General features: G+C 34.6%; 1 protein-coding gene across 3 annotated transcripts in view; it reads right to left on the bottom strand.

Annotated features, from left to right (window-relative positions):
* The window catches only part of ZBTB20 (zinc finger and BTB domain containing 20), a 769186-nt gene that overhangs the window by 540846 nt on the left and 207007 nt on the right, over nt 1-21333 (bottom strand). For all 3 annotated transcript variants that reach the window (XM_032594753.1, XM_030330006.1, XM_030330007.1), the window contains one exon: nt 19206-19251. The gene's annotated coding sequence lies outside the window, so the exon portion shown is untranslated. The remainder of the gene's footprint in view (nt 1-19205; nt 19252-21333) is intronic.

Genomic DNA, 21333 nt, shown 5'->3' with positions numbered 1-21333 from the left:
GCAGAAGTCAGATGCTAAACTGACTGAGCCACCTAGGTGACCCATATGTTATTTTGAATAGAGAAAAACTGGAAGCAACTTGCATGTCCAAGAGTAAGAGATTGGCTAAATTATTATAACACATCCATTGAGTGGAACACTATAAAATCAACAAAAAAATCATGCCACAGAAAATTTATTTATTAACACAAACAAATGTTCACAATATATTGCTAGTTGAACAATCAGAATCCACAATCACACAGAGTATAATCCTATATTTTTGAACGCACACATACACACATCAAAATGTTAATAATGATTGATCTTCTAAGTGACAATCATAATATCAAGGGTGATTTTATTGTCTTCTTTTCTGCTTTTTTTGTGTTTTCCAAATAGTTTTACAAGGCTGATGTCTTACTTTTACAATAGAAAAATGAACATTCTATTAAAAATAAAGGGTAGAAAAAAGTTAAATTACATTTCCTGATTCCTCTCCCTCACTTAGATTTCACATCTCACCTGTCCTTAGGTCTCTCCTTGTCAATTCCAGTCATGAATAGAACAGCTGTTAAATTGAATAATATTCTTTTATTGCTAAATAGTCCACTCTTCTAGCTTAATTATTTACTTTACTTACTTACAAACTTTCAAAAATGAAAGCCATCAGACCCCTTCTAGTCTTTGAGCTGCTTTTTAAGCATTAGAAAAGCAAACGAAGTAAATGCCCTTCGGTAATGAAGGTGACTGGAAGGGAACTTTTCAAGGTACAAATATGTCTATTTATCACCTGGCTATTGCATCCTGCTTAAATTACAACGTTCATATTTTGATTTTATTTGTACAGTTATAAGGTCTTACTGATAAGTAAGTGCTTCTCTTAAGTAAGTAAAATTAACATTACCATATGAACTGGAATTACTGTTAAAAGTATCTCGCTAGGGGTTTGATTTATTCTATGATGCTTTCACTGATTTAATCATTGCTGGAATTATCAAAATACAATAATTTATTCTCACAAGTAAAAAAGTTTCTCGAGATTTTCCTATGTCATAAACAATAGACATCAGTGATTGATAAATAAAAGAAAAATATGCCATTTTGACATTTTAGTTCTTATTCTAGCACTTTTTTTTTCTGCCTTAGTGCTTTAGTGACTTCCTATAAAAAGTTCAGGGGACAAAAAAGTGACTCTTTTATTTCAAATAATGAAATAAAAATTTATTTTCATGCCCCAAAATAAGTGTTAATAAATATTTTTAAAACATATAATGCACAAAAATAAATTTTTGTTGAATTAAAGATGTAAATATTGAAAGAGACTAAATCACCAAGGTACTAGAAAAAAATAGGGATAATTTTTTGATAGGAGTTTTCTATACCATAAAGGAACTAACTGATAAATCTAGCCACAGAAAAAGTCTATAGTAAAAGTCAAACAGCAAATTAAAAACTAAAAAATGTTATATTTTAATTTTTATTATTTTTTTAAGTTAATTTATTTATTTTGAGAGGGAGAGAGAACGTGCGTGGGAGAATGAGTGGGGGAGGGGCAGAGAGCAGGGGAGAGAGAATCCCAAGTGGGCCCTCACTGATAGCCCCAATGGGGAGCTGGAACCTGTGAACCATGAGATCGTGACCTGAGCAGAAATGAAGAGTCAGAAGCTTAACCAATTGAGCCACCCAGGTGCCCCCAAAACAAAAATATTTTAAACACCCCTTACAGAAAGTGTTACTTTCTGTGATATAAACACCGGTTATACACATCAATAAAAGATTTTATAAAAACCTCTACAGAAAAAGTAAAAAAAAAAAAAATTAATACCAATTTACAGAAAAAGAAATACAAACACTAGTAAACACTTTAAATGTTTTTAAATCTAACTCATAAATTAAAAGAGCAAATCAAAATAATGATAAAATATCATTTTCACTTTTCAGATTGGAAAAAAGTTGTTCAAACTCAGTTTTGGTGAGGTTGTGGAAAAGCAGAAATTCTCATACACTGCTGTTACAAGTATATATTAGAGCAATGTTTATGAGGGGGGCACTTGGGTGCCTCAGTCAATTAAGCTGTCCGACTCTTGATTTCAGCTCAGGTCATGATCTCACAGTTCATGGCTTCAAGCCCCACATCGAGCTCTGTGCTAACAGGACAGAGTCTACTTAGGAGTCTCTCTCTCTCCCTCTCTCTCTGCCCCTTCCTCACTTGCATGCACAGTCTCTCTCTCTCTCTCTCTCTCTCAAATTAATAAACTCAAAAAAAACCAATGTTCATGAGGAAAAATTCTTAATAGCCATAAACATTTTAATTATGTAAATATTCTAGGAGATTTATTATGTATATTAAAATGAGTACAAAATACATGTAGAAGGCTGTTTATTATAATATTTTTGAATAGAAAAGAAATTGGAAATAACCGAACATCCATAAATTAGGCACTAGTTAAGTACATTTTGTTAAATCTATAAAAGAAAATATTAGGTAGCAATTAAAAAAGATGATATAGCATAATATACTATAGTATAAATACCATAAAATCTCTGAGATATGGTATTAAGAAAACAAAGAAAATACATGGGAAACTGGAATGATATGATTTCTCTGTATTTATTTATTTGTTTTTCCCTCTATTTTTAAAATGAAGGTATGTTGGCACATTTCTGTACATAAATACACTTGGACCTGTTTAACTCTGGGAATAGCACTGGAAGTTGAGGAAGAAATATTCTTCATTTTATATCCTTGTGTACCACTTTGTTTTCAAAAATTTTTTACCATTTGCATGCATTTTTAAGATAAAAATAGCAAAAATGATTGTTCGGTGTTATAGAGTATAAGGAAGAAGAGTACCGCATTGCTCATCCCTCACTCTGTACTTGTCTAGACCTATTCGCTGTTTCCATTTCCCCATCTATAAAATAACTGAATTACATTAGAAAGATGATATGTAAATTATTTTATAATTCTACAGTTTATATTTTTACGTCTTAAAAATCCAGTACAGAATAGTGGATAAATACATTTGAGATTTCAATACCTACTTTGAGCATCGATAGCTACTACAATGAACAAATCTCTATTTGGTACTTTGTAGACAAACTGTATTCATGTCTTTATGATGACAGAAAATGATGTATATTGCTGAAAATTTTGACAGGCTGAATAAACTAAATATACTCACTGTACAAGTAGTGCTTCTGGGTCTCAACAGGTCTCAGGTGTTGAAATATGCCAAACAAAACTGATCAGAAATGTATTTCTTATATGCTTTACTGCCAACTTCTAACCTTGGCCCAGCTGTTTTCTTGAATTTGTCATTGATATATGCTCTCAAATACACAACTTGAGTAGAACAAAATGTCAAAATGGTTTATAATTTCAGGCATATATTGCCATACACACTCTTTAAGAGTACGTGATATTCTATAACATTTTAGTGCATGATTGCAAATTATAAGAAGTGCTCTGTATCTTTTTAATTTGTAGTACCTGAAGCTGCAGTATGATAATGACCTTCTTCCATTATGACTTAACATTCTGGTCACTTGGATAGTTGTTTTTAAAAGCAAAATTTCTCAGTCATGGTTTGGATGACAAATATTAGCTCATTTAAGTTACATAGTGAAGATTTTATACTGTGTTTTTTTCTGAGAAAGTAGTTCTTTCCTCCATTTCTGGTTGCCATGATTGTGATAAGAACAGCACCATGATTCATTCAATGGTATCACTGATAACAATGTTGTGTTATCAATCACATCATAGTTTCGTTTACAAATTGGAATGGAGGTAAAGCCTATCAAAAATTGTATTTAGAGATTTTTTAGTTTCTCTGGTGAAAAAAAAAATTAAGCCCTCTCATCTAAAAACTTAATCGTTTCTGAAAATGCTATTTGGCTCCATTTTTCAAATGCCCACAGTAGACTGTCTACTTCCTTGTGCATTTTTTCATATAGTATCAGCCTGGGTCATGGTAATGCTGTCATCTATTACAGCAGCAAGCAATGGGAAAATAATAATGCTGTGAGTGTAATGTTGATTAGACACATTAAACTCAGGAAAATTCAATCAAATCTCATCAATTTCAATAATTTACCACTACACGTCCTTGTCTAGTTAGAGATAAACAATTTAATTTTGAATGAAGCATTTGGAGAAATTTCTACTTTGGAATGAAAGTAAAGATGAAAAGAACAGATTTCCTGTACTCACCTGAAATGGAAAGATAACTACATATTCTTGAAAAGTTCTGTGCTAAATCTTGGCCTGCTATGAGAGTAATACTTAAAAAAAAAATAAATAAATCTAAAGATACTCAGTTTGACCGTCCACTTTCACTTATGGCCTGGATACACAGAAAAAGAGATAAGGGGGTGATGTTACTCCTAGAAAAAAATGATTTGCCAAAAGGATACATGATGGTTCAAGAAACCCTGTGCCTCCTTTACTGATTCCTGTTACCAGAGCATGCAATGGAACTCAAAAGGAAAGCTAAGAGTAGCAATGAATATCTAGTCCCTCTGTGGCCAAACCAACTTTGTTTTTCACACACAGCAAGTTTGTTAAACTTTAAGGAGATACAGTTGAGCATTTTTAGTCCATTTCTGAGTGCTTACTATTGCTGTGTTTACTATCAGGATAAAGAGGAAAATCAATTGGTTGCCCTGAAGCATACCTCTTAATTATACATCATTAACAGCTAACAGACAGCTCCTTGCTCCTCAACTCTAATACATATACACGTTGGGAGCACAATTCTGAGTAACCTGTAAGAATACGGAGATCAAATTTCTCGTACTCCAGATGTTCCCTTGACTGGATCCTTCATATTATTCAGCATTAATTTAGTTCTGGTATTATTTCCTCAGAAAGTCCACTCATGATCATTCCCCGTGCCCCCAGCTATTCTTCATCCTATTTTTTGTTGTTGTACTTCTTGAATAGCACACACCACTTTCTAAACATATTTATGTATTTGTGAACTTGAAACTGCTTATGGTCTCTGCACATACACACACACTACCACCCCACCGCTGTATTAACTCCATGAGGTACAGGATCAGGGTCTTCTTGTTTAAAATGTTTGTTTGTTTATTTGTTTGTTTATTGTGAGAGAGACAGCATGCACCAGTAAAGGAGGGACAGAAAAAGAGGGAGAGAGGTAATCTCAAGCAGGCTCTGCGCTGTGAGTGCACAGAGCCCAACCCCAGGCTCAATTTCACTAACCGTGAGATCATAACCTTAGCCAAAATCAAGAGTCTCATGCTCAACCAACTGAGCCCCAGGGTCTTCTTGTTTAGATCTCTATTTCCAGTGTCTGTGACTAGGTCTGACTTTCCCTATTGTATTAAGAGAGTGATCCATACCAGAGAGAAATCTGCAATTTGGTAGAAGGATACTTTGCTCTCTTTGGTTCTTCTAGCACCAAGAACAAGCCAAATTAGAATAGGTTAATTTGGGAGCACCTGGGTGGCTCAGTTGGTTAAGTATCCAACTCTTGATTTTGACTCAGGTCATGACCTCAGGGTTGTGGGATTGAGCCTCGAGTCTGGCTCTGGGCTCCCATACTGAGCATGGAGCCTGCTTGGGATTCTCTCTGTCCCTTCCTTGCTCTCTCTCTCTCTCTCTCTCTTTCCCTCTCTCTCAAAATAAATAAAGAAACATAAAAAAAGAATAGGTTAATTCAATTAATGTAGTTTGGGTGCTAATCACAGTTTTGTAAATCAAAATCACATTTTCACATTTAACTACATTACTATTTCAGAAAATATTTAATTTTCATTTTCACCTCTTATTTTATCCTGATTTTTTTGCTGGAAAGGAAGTCTAATACATCTAAATTTTTATGTCCTATTAGCATACTATTATGTGTTAACCAGAACACAAGTGTACCATAAAAGCTGTAACTTAATAGAATTGTTCAGCAGATAAGACTGGTCATAATTCATATAACCACTCTCCTAATTATCTATTTTTAAAATTCAAATTGTTGATTTATTGAGTATTCTTAAAGAAAACACACTTGTAACAGACCATAATCATGAGGTGGAAAGGACCAACAAATGCTTTCACTTCTATTCCATTTCTCTTAGGATTCGCTCTACTTTGCTACCTCTGTTGGCCCTCATCTTAATAGCAGTCTACTCCTTATGAGAAACAAAAAACACCGTCCAGAACTTGAGAATCGACTTGGAAGAAGTACAAAGAATGCAAATGTTTCAGGTGGGCAGAGCTGAGCTTAAATTCTGTCTCAGTCACTAACTGGCTACACAGAGTTCAAAACTGACCTTTCTGAGCTGAGCCCTGCGTTTTCAATCTGGTCCTGGAAACTCACGACTTCCAGTTATGAGTATACTTAATGGCTATATATTTTTATAGATAGCCAAATGGATGATTCTCTAATAAAGACCTTGCCTATGCTAAATACAGAGAGAGATTAGTATAGCTAGTTCATGGTTTCAACAGCTAAAATCTAGCATAATGACTTTGTCACCCTACAACACTAAATTTCAGTTGCATACCTGGTTTACAGAATCTGGAGACGATCATGAAAAAATGATTCAGGTTATGAATAAAACTATTTTAAAGTTGTACTTTATGAGATATTTGGTATCTCAACACACATGGATTCACAAAAAAGCTGAATAATACTCAAGTCAGTTTTTAATTTTGCACTGCACCTGTGGAGTAACTGTAACCCTGTGAATTACCGAGTCTATGCCTCAAGTTTAGCGTTTATAACAAAGAGAAGTTTCAGTAGTTTAAAAGAATATGCAGGAGAATGACTCATGATTCAATTAAATCCATAAAAACACCAAAGAGCTAAGGCAACAAGTATTCTATAAATTCTGAGCAGATAAATTTTGTCAACTGCAGAGCAGAGAAAGGATCAATATGTGAAATGTAAATAAGCCTTCCACAGATATTAACTATAGAAAAATAAAGTTACTCTCTATAGTAGGTTGAATACTGTCCCTCACAATCTCATGTCTACCTGGGACCTCATAATATGATTATTACTAGGAAATGAGGTCTTTGCAGATGTAATTAGTTAAGCATCTGGAGATGAAATCATCTTGGATTTAAGGTGAGCCTTAAATCCAATGACTGGTGTCTTTATAAGAAGAGGAGAGAACAGAGAGACAGAAAGAGGAAAAGGCCATATGAAGATGGAGGCAGAGTATGAGCTCATGCTGCCAAAGCCAAGGGATACCTGGGGCCACTAGAAGCTGTAAGAGGCCAGACAGACTCTTACATAGAGCCTTCAAAGGGATGTGGCCATGCTGGACCTTGCTTTTGGACTTCTGGCCTCCAGAACTATGAGAGAATAAATTTGCTTTAAGCCATCCAGTTTGTGGAAATTTGTTACAGTCCAGTCATCCTAAGAAAGTAATACACTCTCTCTGTACTCCATAAAAGTAGAAGCTGACACAGCAGTTTCATGAGAGTAAATGGTGACCTCAAAGTCTCCAACTGATAAGGGCATAGAAGTATGAGGAAAGATCAAAGAGAAACTTACTGGGAGGTTGGGGTGATCATTGCTAGTGGTCGTAACTCAACTTTAAGAGGAATATACTGCCCACTATTTAGAGTTGTTACCCCTTAAATCCTATGGAAAGATGCTATCCCAAAGTAGTGTAAACTCTTCTAATCCTATACTTACAAGAAAGCCAAAGACTGGTCTTAAACAGGTGCTGGTCATTTTTTCTTAAGAAAATGATGAGATAGGGGCGCCTGGATGGCTCAGTTGGTTTAAGCATCTGACTTCAGCTTGGGTCATGATCTCGTGATTCATGAGTTCGAGCCCCACATTGGGCTCTGTGCTGACAGCTCAGAGCCTGGAGCCTGCTTCAGATTCTGTGTCTCCCTGTCTCTCTCTCTGCCCCTCTCCTGCTCTCTCTCTCTCTCTCTCTCTCTCAAAAAAATAAACGTTAAAAAATTTTTAAAAATAAAATGAGATAAATAAAAAGATATTTAAAAATAAAATTATGAGATTTATATTTTTAGAATCCTAAGTGAAATATTGACATGAATAAATAATAATATTTTATGATGGTGCATGATCAATAGAACAAATATTCTTAAAATCATTTAAGTAAACATAATTTAAATCAGCTAACAAATTAAAAATTATTTATGCTGTTGAAGAACTGGATTCAGAAAAATAAATATACCCATTTCTGATCAATGGAAATTTAAGTATGACATCAAGTGACAAATATACAGGGGAAAAAATCAATTTCTTTTGGCCTAGGGTTTATCCTATCCTGACATTGGCAAAGACACTAATAAGTATGTATCGCTTTGCTTGAGGTATCAGACCAGCATTATTAAAAATTATGTTTGTCTCCTAATATCCAAAATTAATCATTTTTTAAAAATAGTTCTGAACTCACCTATCCCATTTGCTATATAAATTTAAGACATCATAAAAGCAACATGTTTAGGTAATTTTCAACTCACCAATTTTTTCTGTAAATACCATTATTTTCTATACTTGCTTAAATCTCAAAATTCAAAACTTACATTTTTTATCTTTAAAAAGTTATGTACTATAGTACAATCCTATTTTTATCTTCTTAACAAAAAAATGAGAATAGTAAATAGTGTGAAAGTTTCAAATACTTTAAAGAAAATGTATTTTGAGAAATAAAAGATTTATTCATACATTTTACCCGAAATATACAGAAATGCATATATTTAAAACATTAGAAATTAAATATTTTCAAAAATTCCCTTAAAGACCCTCAAAATCATAAGAATGCTACATGCAGATATCCATCATTAAATGTTGCATGTTCAAATCAGGAAATATTGAAGGAATTATCCTTCTAGGAAGCAGCAAGTATCAATTATTATTTTTCTCTCTTTTTTTTAACCCAAGAGATATGCAGTAATCACTGACTATTAGTAAATGAAATTGTTTCTGTAGTTAGTACATTTTAGTTAGCCAACCTTCTGATCAATCTTCTAGTCATCAAATATTCTAAAGGTGGGAAAAAATGGTTCTTAAAACTCAGAGATGAGTTCATTTATATTCAAATTGTTTTCGGAGACTTGGTCTCTGAACACTGTATTAGCTCAGCAAGATGTAGCAGATTAAGGTATTTATTATAATCAGGTGGAAAGTTGTGGGTTCAGCTTTCGGCTTTGTCCAGCAAAACCAGGAGCAGAAAGCATTACTCAAGACTCCATGCAAGTCAAGAGAGGAGAGAGGGAGGCTAAGGGAAATCTCCCTGAGCTGTGCTCAAACTCCCGTATTTACTGAGCATGCATTCAGGGAAACAATGTGCAATACGTCAGTGGGCTACGTGCCAGTAAGAACATACTGAAAACGTGCAGAAAAACAAGTTAAGACAGGGTAAAATATTCCATGCGATAACATGGTCTAAGGAATTTATGAGTATAGGCAGGACCGAACCCCTAGATATACATTAACTAGATAAGTGAAGTGAGTGCCCCCTAGATATACATCAACTAGATAAGCGAAGCACAACCCACAGTTTTCAGCAAGGCCAGAAAGCAGCGTTCTGCTTTGCAACGCGTTCCCTATAATCTCCTAATCCAGGACATAGCAATTTGATTTCCCACAAAAGTGAATACAGTTATGTCAATAGCTAGAACAATTTCCAATGAATGAATGAATGGATGAATCAAACATATAAAGGCAATGTTTAAAATGGATCAATATAAAAAATTAAAAAATAAATGGATCCATATAAAACAGTTTCTCTAAATATATAAATTATTAATATTAAATAGTTATATTTCAAATGAAAGAGAATTGAGGAGCTATTAAGTTATGGAGGAGCAAATGATTCAATTATAAATATTAGTAAGGACTAGGTTATGGAGTGTTTCTTAAATTCTTGGTTTTATTAGAGCAAATAATAAAAATGGTAGGGGAAGAAGGATCTATATAGTAGACCATGTTAAACATTTTAGTACATGGTTTCAGGGTAATATTATGATAATGAGGATAAAGGAAAAGAAAGAAAAGGAGGAGGAAAAGAAAAAGAAGAAGGAGAAGGGCTAATTGTATTTTCAGTCTTTGGTGTACTGTCATCTCTAATATACAGATGAGCAAACTGAGCCTAAAAGCACACGGGGGCCTGCTCAATTTCTTATAACCAATAATATGGAATGCAGAAACTTAAATCCAGATCTTCTGTTTGTAAACCTCACACTCCTTCCACCATAATGTATTGTGTCTTTGTTTCCTGAAACAAGAAAAATGTACTAAAATCCTTAAATACTATGGTTAAAATAAAAATCCCCCAAAATTAGTGTTGAGAGTGCCGTAATATTTACAAAAGTAAAAATCAGTTTTTAAAAAAATACTGTTGTTACATACCTTTATAGAGGACAAAATCCTCTTTGAATCACCCTCAATTTTTAAATATAGATTACTGGCAGTGAGAAGATGCTCCCCAAACTGTTTTGTACCATGAAGGACAAAAATAAGAAATTACAGAAACATAGGAGAGCCTAATTTAGATAGGAGAAGTCAATGAAGTTCTCTCTGACAAGGTATTGTATAATAAATAATAATATAATACTTCATGGAATTTATAGTCTATCAGAGGAGAAAAACTTTCAACTAATAATTACATAACCACCTCTATATTTACAACTGAGGACCATTCATTATCCTTGATTATTCACACAATTCCATACTTAACTCATTTGTTCATAGAACTCCTCAGCCTGAAAACGATCTCCTTTCTCTTTTCAAGTTACTTCTGTCTTATGTTTCATGTTATTTCAAGGCCTAGTTCAAAGTCTCACTTCTTACTTGCAGCTCACTGAGCTCTCATCTCCACGGAATATCTTTAGTACTTAATGACTTTTTCAGCAATGGCAAATTGGTTTCATCTTACATCCAACTTCCATCAGTCGGTAATGGTCGTCTAAAGTGTTGACTTCAGGAGTCTTAGATCAAGTTCTGGGTTAATGGCAGAGAGAACCATGACAGATTGTGGTGATGTACTTCATGGGCACCGAAGGGAAATAGGAGGACATCAGATCCAGGGCATTTATTTGACAGGAGTGCTGATATTTTCACTTTTACAGCATTCGTTTGACACCACACCAAATCCAGGTCTAAAGCATGAATTTAATACTGAGGGTGACTTATTTTCTTTTATTTTTAAATTTATATCATGTCTTTTCAAGAATACTGGAAGATTCCTACAGTCAAGGACCATCTATAACTCTTTTTGTCCATAGTGTCTAGGCCGGCCTTGCAAAGTAGGCATCTGCTGATGATAATGAAATTTCTTTTTTTTCATAATTCACTATTACTATTATTCATAAACTCAATTTGTCTCTTGGTTTCTCCCAAAAGATCAATGTCAAAACCATGTTAAAAGGACTCTGTAACATGAACTATAAACTTTAAATACATTGTCTTTGTCATCTCCAGGTTGAAATGAAACACTAGGAAATTGGTAATATTTAAGGGTTAAATATACGCCTATCAAATAATATAGTGGGATGAAGAGAAGATAAAGTAAATACACATTTTTAAATGGATTTAAACCTTTTATAAAAATTCCGAATCTGTATCTTTTAAAATATATTTTGTATATTTAGTATGTCCTAAAATTTTTTTTCCCGTTTTAGTAGGCTGCCCTTCTTGCACATAATAAGTGTTGAAGAAATCCATGTCGATTGGAGTTACATTAGAGAAATAGTTCCATTTTACATTTCCCCCCTGCTAAGCAAATGTATTTATCATATTCCATAACAGCTCACAGTTTGTTATACATTAACTGCTCATTCTCTGTGCCAATAAGACTGTGCTGGAACAGCAAATGAATTTGGTGCGTTCATTTAAATGATTCTGCAAACCACAGGCTACTCAGTTGTCTAATGATAAGAGAGCCCCAAAGCCACCTGATCACCATTATACTCCCTTTTTTTTTTTTTTTTTGGACTAGCATGGTCAGTACTGTCAGGATCCCGATGCTGAGAAGAATGAGAAGGAAAAGTATACTTCAGACATAATCATGAAAAGGGGGCTTTATTAATTCAGGCACCAATCATGATGTGGCTAGATTGGAAGGAGAATGGAATATAGGGTCTGAAGTGCTTTATCTGCTCCAAGACCAATGCTGGTTTTGGCACTTCTCTCACTCTAGTGAGTAGCAAAAAAACAAGCAGGTGCTAGCAATCTGAGAGACCACATGCCAGCTACAGCTGCTTCAAACTGATTCAATTACATCTGCCTGAATAGTCCCAGGACATCAAACCAGTTGAAGAGATCCATAGGTTGCAAGGAGACCTAGTCTGTCCTGAGACAACCACCTGCAAATATCTCCAGGTTCGGATATGAGTGATCGTTCTACCCTGAGGCACAGGAAAAAAGACGGGTGGGGGCACAGGGAATGTGATTTTAATTCACTTTAAAATTAGAAATTGGTTGGAGAGAGCACAAAAGACCCCTTCTAATTTTCATGTTTAAAATCTGACAGTAGCTGAGGTCTTAAGGATACCTTGAAACAGCCAGGTTTTGTGAGAACATTTCCCAAATCATTGGGTACAGCACATTTACAGAACATGCTCTTGGGATCCGGACTTCGCTCCAAACCTTGTTTGTACAAAAAGGGGCCAAGCAGCTGGGAAATTCTGGAGTGGAGTGTGTCCTCATTAGTTCCCATCTGCCACCAGAACTCAGCTCATGGCAAGTTTGGCTAAGTCCTGGTGTACTCAGGTCCAAATGTGGGTCAGTTTTAATTACACTATACAGAATTCAGTGTGCAATTTTAAATCCTTATTATACAGCACAGAGGAATGGGCAGCTCTCCAGCTAATCAATTTTTTAAAAGTACATATAAAATTTTTAAACCAGGGTAGACAGACAGTGGGTGGAAAAAATCTTATAAATGAGTACAAGGGTTACTTAAGAGAATTATTAGTGAAATTAGGTCATGAGCAAGTTCTGCTTTAAAACCTCAAAGTGAAAACAAACTGTTCCATGGGTAAGATACGAAACTTAAATAAGGTACACAATGCCCCTTGCTCTGGTAGTTTGCATAAGCAACAAGGCTGCAGCCAGTTTATAGTAAACACCTACAGAGGCACTAGCTTTCCCGTAAGCAGAGATATTTCCTACACTATCATTCTTCACACCTCATCCCTTTCAATGTTTATCACTCGTGGCAGGAACTGTAAAAAGGGGGCAAAAAATCACAAACTACCTGTTAAGAGTAAAACAAAATCAAAAATCAAATATAAGGGAGAATGCACAGAAAGCGGAGCAGTGTGCACATGTGCTGAGTAGCAGACCCTGGGCACGACTTGGCTCTCAATGCCGTCCACACAAACTGGGGCCAGAATCAATCCATGCAGTCTATGTTCAGAATCCATCCTGTCCAAAGGCTTCATCAGGTGCGGAAGAGCTAAAACACTAAGACTTCAAAGACAATTATCAGCAAAAAAACATCAGGAGTGAAGAGGTAGGCAGCCAGTGCTGGGCATTTAGCAATAATAGCACAATGCACCATTTTCGAGGGATAAAATGTCCTTTGGCACAAGCCTTAATAATGACAAAAAAAAAAAAAAAAAGGAAGAACTTCCTCGAAGTATTCTGGGGGCTTGTGACTGAGTTGTTATGAAGATCATCCATTCAAAATGCAGCCTGGAATTATGTGGGTTCAAATACTAGCAATTTAACATGTACTAGCTGTGTGATCTTGGACATATTGCTTATTCTCTCCAAGTTTAAGCTTTCTCACCTATAAATGGGAAAAGTAACATCACCTAATAGATTGTTGTAAGGACTATCAATAATATATATAACACATCTGAAATACAAAAGTCACCCCATAAATGTTAACTATTAACCCGACTGTTATGAGTTAAATTGAGCCCTCTCCTCTAACAAAACAAAACAAAACAAAACAAAACAAAACAAAACAAACAAACAAAACAGGTAATCAAACTAAAATAAGATAGAGGGGGTCCTAATCAATATGAATAGCGTCTTTATAAAAAAAGGGAAATTTGGATACATAGATCAGCATGGAGAGACGATCATGTGAAAAGACACGGGGAGAAGATGGCCATCTAATACATCCATTAAGAGAAAGACCTGGACGAGATGCTTCCCTCACAGCCCTCAGAAGGAACTGACCCTACCAAAACACTGATTTCAAACTTCTGGACTGGGAGAATATGGATTTCTCTTGTTTAAGCTGCCCTAGCAAACTAATACCTAACTAATTAAAAATTTCATTAATCATCAATGTTTACTTTGACTCATCATGATCAAAACTGTACACTTGACATCAGGCAACACAACTTTATGAACTCTGCTGAGTAATGGTCTACTCCATGTATTATCTAGTGCTTTTCCCCTTCTTTTTTGATTGTTGTTCGGGCAGATACTGTTGCAATATAAATAGGATGACAGGAAAAAAAGATGGTTTACCATAATTAAGATCATCTAGTTTTTATTAAAGATAAGTAAGGGAAAATCATACACACAAATTCATAATCCACTTTTCTACTGTTGAGGGAGTTTGCATAGGAGAGTATCAGGATATTTTACCACACTAATTTCCTTCTCAAGGAAAAAAAAATAAAAGCCTCACACAGCCATTTACTCATTGCCAACCATGTTCCCTACATCTGAGGCCGCTTACACTGTGACACCCTTCCCAACCGAACCACGTTCAGTTCACTAGGATGCATATGAGTCCATGGTTTAATGGGGAAGACTGGTTCTTCCCTGTTTGCAAGAGATTGTTTTCCTGGAGTTGTATCAACAGACCTTCCATTGAAAGGCACATTTCCATAATACAGACATTGAAGTGGATGGGATTATCCTCATCCTAAATTTTTCTTTAAACAGCCCCAGTCTTCTACAGACATGTAGCATGTATAGTTAGAAATGGTGAGTCTAACCATGGCGAACTGAGATACTCAACCACCATCACTGAAGATTTAACTTTGCCAGAATTAATTTTCTTGGTGAGTGAATCCTACACTTCCTCCCAATTCCTATACAGCACATCATAACAACTTTTATATTTTAACAAGAGGAGAAAGAAGAAAATTAATACGTAGGGAATACTGGGAACACTAGTGAATGTTGCACACTAAATAAAGCATTTTGTATACCTAATCTACTTTAATCCTCACATCTATCATTGAAAAGGTAGATATTCTTATCATCATATTTTAGACAAAAAATGAGGTTTAGTAAGGTCAGGTAACCTTCCTCAGGTTCCACAGCTACTGAGGTTTTGGACTAGGATTTCAATGCAGGTTATTTGGACTCCAAAGCTCCTAAATTCAAATTCAGGCAAGAGATTTAGAATCCAGATATCCTAAAAGGTATTTGCAATCCAGGGACTCCTTTAAAGCATCTGAAGTCACAAAGATAGTAAATGTCTTGCTAAACTTGACTCAATTTATCCTCTTTAAGAAGATATCAATTATTCACAAACACAAACTGAGAAGCTTTAATAAGCTTAGATAAAATTAACACCATTATAAAAATACCTGTAGGTCTTTTAGATTCAGTACTATGATAGTTTTTCTTATGGTTAATATTCTTGCAACTTGACCTAGTCCATTTACTTCCTGGAGATAAACAATCAGCTCTCAAATCACTAGTAAGAAGATATTCCACATGAGGTATCTCACACTAGACCAAAAATCAAGAGTCAAATTTACATCTCTCACCTACTGGGCTGTATAACACTGACAAGTACATGAATTTTTTCTGAGCTTCCTTCCTCACCATGGATATAATAAAGATGTTTGACAGATGACCATTAAGGTCCCTTCAAGTTCTAACACTGTATGACATTTAGAATCTCTTCTTAGGTATAAGAAGCAGAGGTAAAATTGGATAAAACCTCTAAAACAATCTATGTGACAATGACCAGGCCAGGATCTCTGCTTTCAGGCAATTAGATGTCTTTCTTCAGTATCTAAGTTATAGTAGTGGTGGTAGTGATAGAAATAATAGTAGTATAGTTAAGATTTATTGGGCATTTGCTATGTGCAAATCATCAAACTAAGAATTTTACATGTATTGTCTGATATCTAACTTGACACAACACTATATGAGGTAGACACTATTATTTTTCCAATTTTCCAAAGAAGTCACAAAGGAACAGAAATATCAGATATGTTGACTGGGCCCATACTCATGATAAGTGATGGAACCTAAAAGAGTTCTAAACATATCTTTGCTTCCTGTACTAGTCTGTATGCTCTCTGAGGACAAGAACTTTGCTTTATTCATTTAGCTTAGCACTGTGTCTGACAAATAGTAGGCATCCATTTACTGTGTAGAATAAAAAGAAGAAAGAAAATGAGTAAGGGAGGGTGGAAGGGAAGGAAGGTGAAAAAGAAATTATATTTAGACATTCTTAATAAATGTTGACTTTCTTCCTTTATTTCTTTAACTCTAACATCACAGAAAAATCTGTAATTATGCCCAGGAATCCTGGCGCTTGGTGATTTCTTATTCCTGGGGATTCCATACTATAATTTCTGGTACAAGTCAGTGAAACAGCTACCATTATCCGGTTTAGTAATCTAGCTAATCAATGTTCTTACCTCATCTCTTAATTTCTAATGTTGAGACTAAAAGAAGAATATAGTTTATTCTACCACACTAAGCTTCAAGGGAAAAAAAAAATGTCCTTGATACTGGCCTCTCACCAACTGGTGTAAACTAAGGTGAAAGAAAAACTGTTCCCAGAGGAAAGGTACTTCCAAGCCTAACAGTACCTATGAATAACATTAATTAGTGGTACCAAAAATTGAGAAACATAAAATAAGAAAAATGTTTTGATGCACTAGAAGGACATTGGCTCTTACTGCACCCTCTGCCATTGTTACGTGACTGCTGAATGCCACACAAAATGGATCTCGAGAAGGGCTTATCCAAGCAGGTCTTAACCACCCCATTTTGACTGTACCTCTACTTGGCTTTATCTCTACTTATTTACAGTTAGAATTTAGTGAATAGCAGAAACCATAATTATAAACATGTATACAGTAAACATAGGACCCATTACTTAATGTTTAGCAAAAACAGTTACAGATTTTTAATATAATCTGATCTTATCTGACCTGAAGAAAGTTAACATACATTTTACTTTTGTGTTTTCAGTGAGGTAGAGATTGGGAATGAGGGAGACGGTGATGAAAGAGAGACAGAAACACAGAGAGAAAGAGAGAGAGAGAGAGAGAGAGATGAAGAGAAAGTGATTATTCAGGGAACCTATGGCATTGATCATACAACGCAGAAGATTTGTTTATTCCTATGCTGCAAAGTATTTCTAAAGTTACAGTAACTTAGTCATTGAATGCCTCAGCATTGTGCAAAAAAACAGGTATAATATACTTTTCTCATACTCAGCAAAAATATATTGCAAATCGTGTTATGTAAATTCTTAATTATAATGAGGATCAATTCTTACATATTCATTTCTCATTTTAAGGACAGAATTTATCAGTAGTCTCATCTCTGTCTAATCAGCAATATGAGAACTAGAAGTCCAGAGACCCATTCAGAATATAAGAAGTAACAAATTTCTAAGACTCTATTCCTCTGTTTCTAATACAACTCCAGACATGTTTTATTCATATATACCCTCATTTCTTAATGACCTACTATGTATAAAACATTGTATTATAAGTTGATGATTAAAAAAAAAATTTAGATGGATCAATAAAAAGAAAAGATATACAAGTTCTAAGATTTTGTTACTAAATACTAATGGAAACTCCTTAGGCTTTTTTAAAATATAGTACTCTTAAGGAGAATAATGCAAATTATTTGAATAAGTTTTCAATATCAGGAATTTGGGACTACCAAATAAATTATTTACTTAAGGACGTTTTTTATATTAAGTTGCCACTTTTTATTTTGCATTTAAAGAGCTTCACCTAATTAGTATAAGACGCAGTTTCTCATAGCTTTTCTACACTAAAAATTTAGATATTTATCAGAAAATAGAGCTATTGACATCTAAAACATCAACACTTGGGAAAAAATACCAGGTGACAATGATTTGATGAAAGTAAATATTAATATTCCAGCCTTAAAATCCTCACCTGGATTTTAGCCCCTTTTCTAGGACTACCACAAAGTAAGTTTTACTTTTTTTTTCCTCTCTCACTTCCACCCAACTGCAACAGACACATGCACAAATCAAGAAATCATCTTACAATATACCCTTAAATTTTCTGAATATGCCCCATGTGTCCACTAATAGCCAAATGCTTTCAAATCTGTTCAGCTAAATGGATCAATAACTACATCCAGCCTCATATAGTGGGGTTGCCAACATGGTGAAACTGAGCCAAACACAAAATGTCTCTACCAGGACCAAAATCATTATCCACCCAGTAATCTAGAGAGATCAACTTTCCCAGGTATCCCTTAGAGAAGTTAACATACACATTATCTAGGGCAGTCAACAGCTAGTTAAAAAAAAAAATGAGACTCAGAACGAAGGATTTGGAGAAAATAATGAGTTTTATAATAAACCAATGTAATAGTTCAAGGTCTATATCAAGTAGGAATCCTTCACACTCAGAGTACACAAAATACGTAACAGCACGAGCAAACTGCTAACAAGCTTCTCTGTGCACTCACTCATATGACACAGCTGCAAGAAACAATTGAGCAGGTGCAACCAAGCTTTTGAGAATTCCTGCCTGTTGCCCAGGAACCACAACACTGCACAGTTGAGATTTTAAACAGGTGCAAACATTTTTTTTTCCATTCCTGTAGTGCTTGAGACAGTGCAGCAGACAGTACATCTGCAACCACTCCTTACCTAAAACAACCACCACAGAAAATAAACTCACAGCAACAAAAAAAGTTTGAAAATAAAACAATAATGTCAAAAACAGTGGTTTTGCAATAGTCTCTGACCCCATATCAGCAGTCGCTTTAATAGAACAGTTCCATAAAATACTCTCTAATCTCTTCACCAGATGAATGCTTTGTAATTAAAATTATTCTGCCTCATCAAATCTTAGAAATGTTTATTTGATTCTTACAATAGAGTGAAATGCAAGGTATGTATAAAAATGCACTTCCCTCTGAAGCTGTCAGTATTAATAAGTACTCAAAAATTAACATTTTCACATTATGAAATCTGTAAGCAATTTTAAAATACAAAATTGTAATAACTTGCAAGTTCATACGTAGATTTACATAACTATTGGTAATTCATATACATACCTGTGCAGCTATGGGGCACAGACAGACGTGCAATCTACCAGGCACTCTGAAATGCAAAAGAAATATATCATATAAGTAAAAATTAATTTTCTAAGTGGAGCCAGTATTTATGCTGAGGCAGTCTCTGCAGAGAAGTAGAAACGACTGCTGTCCTTAAAGAGGTAGGTAATTTTATATCTATATTTTCCCCAGATGATATTTCAGATCACCCCAAATTTATATGTGTGAATAAACACACACAAAGAGTCCCTTAGCAGTGTTATCAAAAACAAGTACCAGCAAGGGACTAAGACGCATCATGGCCCCTGAAACAAAATGCTTTCACTAGAGAATAAGGTAAACACTTAAAAATGATTTTTTTTATTCTTTCAACACTATTGCTTTCCTAAAACAAATATGACGCTACTCTCTAAAAATGAAACCACTCAGATTCATCTGCACTAAGTTTGGATTGAACACTTGTGAGGAAGAAAGGTGCTTTTCATAGGGCAGTCCACAAACAGGCATAAATAAATAAATAAAAGTAAGCCTTGAATGTTCATTAACTTCAGCTTATAACAGCGATAGAAATGAGTGTTGTTTACCTACAAGAGAGAACACTAAAGTCACACCAGATAGAATGCCCCAACCCAACACACTTTAAGAAAATTGCCAGTGATGTGGTATCAATACAGAAGGTAACGGAAATTCTTCCGGCTCAAAGTATGCAGAGTTTACAACTAGACCTGAAACATATTTGTTTGTAGGTGCAAACTGTATTGCAACACGTAACCTCTGAGCTACTGTGACCCTTGAAAATATTTCATAATTCTTTCTGAAAGCAAACTGAAGTGTTTAATTTATATACTTCTGAACATAGTGAATGAAGGTAACATATTCAAGTCAGTAGGTCTACTGAGTTAACCCTTGCTGAAAAGCGTGTAGAGGAAATAATCCATTTGGATGGTGACTCAATGAAACACCATCTTCATACACTTCTGATGGGAGTGTTAATTGCTACAAATTTTCTGGAAAACGATTAGGTAATGTGTATCAAAATTTTTACTCCGTCGTTTTTAGTACTAGGAATCTATCTTACATAACTGGAAACCATAAATCTAAAAAAGAAAATTTGTATGATAGCAAAAAACTAAAAGCAAACTAAATGTCCAACAGTGGAAAAATAATTAAAGCATGCACATCCATGTAAAGGAATATTTTGCAACACTCCAAAAGGTAACTTGTGGTACTATAATATTATATAAGCATATAGGGTACCAGTTGCATAAACATACTGCAATTGTGTAGATGAGTACAAAAACAGAAAGAACACACAAAAATATTGAGTGATTATATCTGGATGATAAGACTATGGATAATTTTAATTTTTGCTTTTTTAGTTTTGTATATAGTTAAACTATACAGTAAACATTAGTTTTATAATAGGAAAAAATATTAGTTGGTAGGGTAGGAATAAAAGAAAAAAGTTACAGACTGCCATATGGAAATCATAAATCTAACCTTCATAAGTGAAGTAAATTAATTCAGTCACACATAAAATCCACAAAGTATACCCACAGTGAGAAACTCATTCACTGCTTCCTCAGAGGGGTACGGCCAGGGTCTCTTTCATCCCACTGCTTTAGAATCTACACCAGTAATTCAATAACACATTTTTAATCATCTTAGTTAAACTTCTTTAATTATGCAGAGTGAAATGATGGCAAGAACAATTTAGGACTGCAAATCTGTTCAACCTATTACAGACTAATTTATTCACTAAGTCAACAATATTTAGTGAGCATCTAGTACACGCAAAGGGTTGTATTTGGCATTATGATATGCTAACAGATAAAACAGAACATATCTTACCCTCATAGAGCAAACTATGTAACAGTGCTAAAAAATATGTTCACACACCTTCCTATTAATTTTGCTGTCAATCCAACACTGTTCTTAAATAATAAAAACAAACAAACAAAAAACCAAAATAAAACAAACAAAAAACCAAAATAAAAAATATGTACATATAGCTCATATAACACAATACAGTTTAAGGTATTTAAACATCTGTATTTAAACAGATATGGTACATTTTATTTTTTATTTTTTAAATGCTTATTTTTGAGAGAAAAAGAGAGAGAGAGAG

The sequence above is a fragment of the Lynx canadensis genome, chromosome C2, assembly GCF_007474595.2.
Source record: "Lynx canadensis isolate LIC74 chromosome C2, mLynCan4.pri.v2, whole genome shotgun sequence".
NCBI lineage: Eukaryota > Metazoa > Chordata > Mammalia > Carnivora > Felidae > Lynx > Lynx canadensis.
The sequence above is the reverse complement of the archived record's forward strand: the minus strand, read 5'-3'. Positions and strand labels throughout refer to the sequence as shown.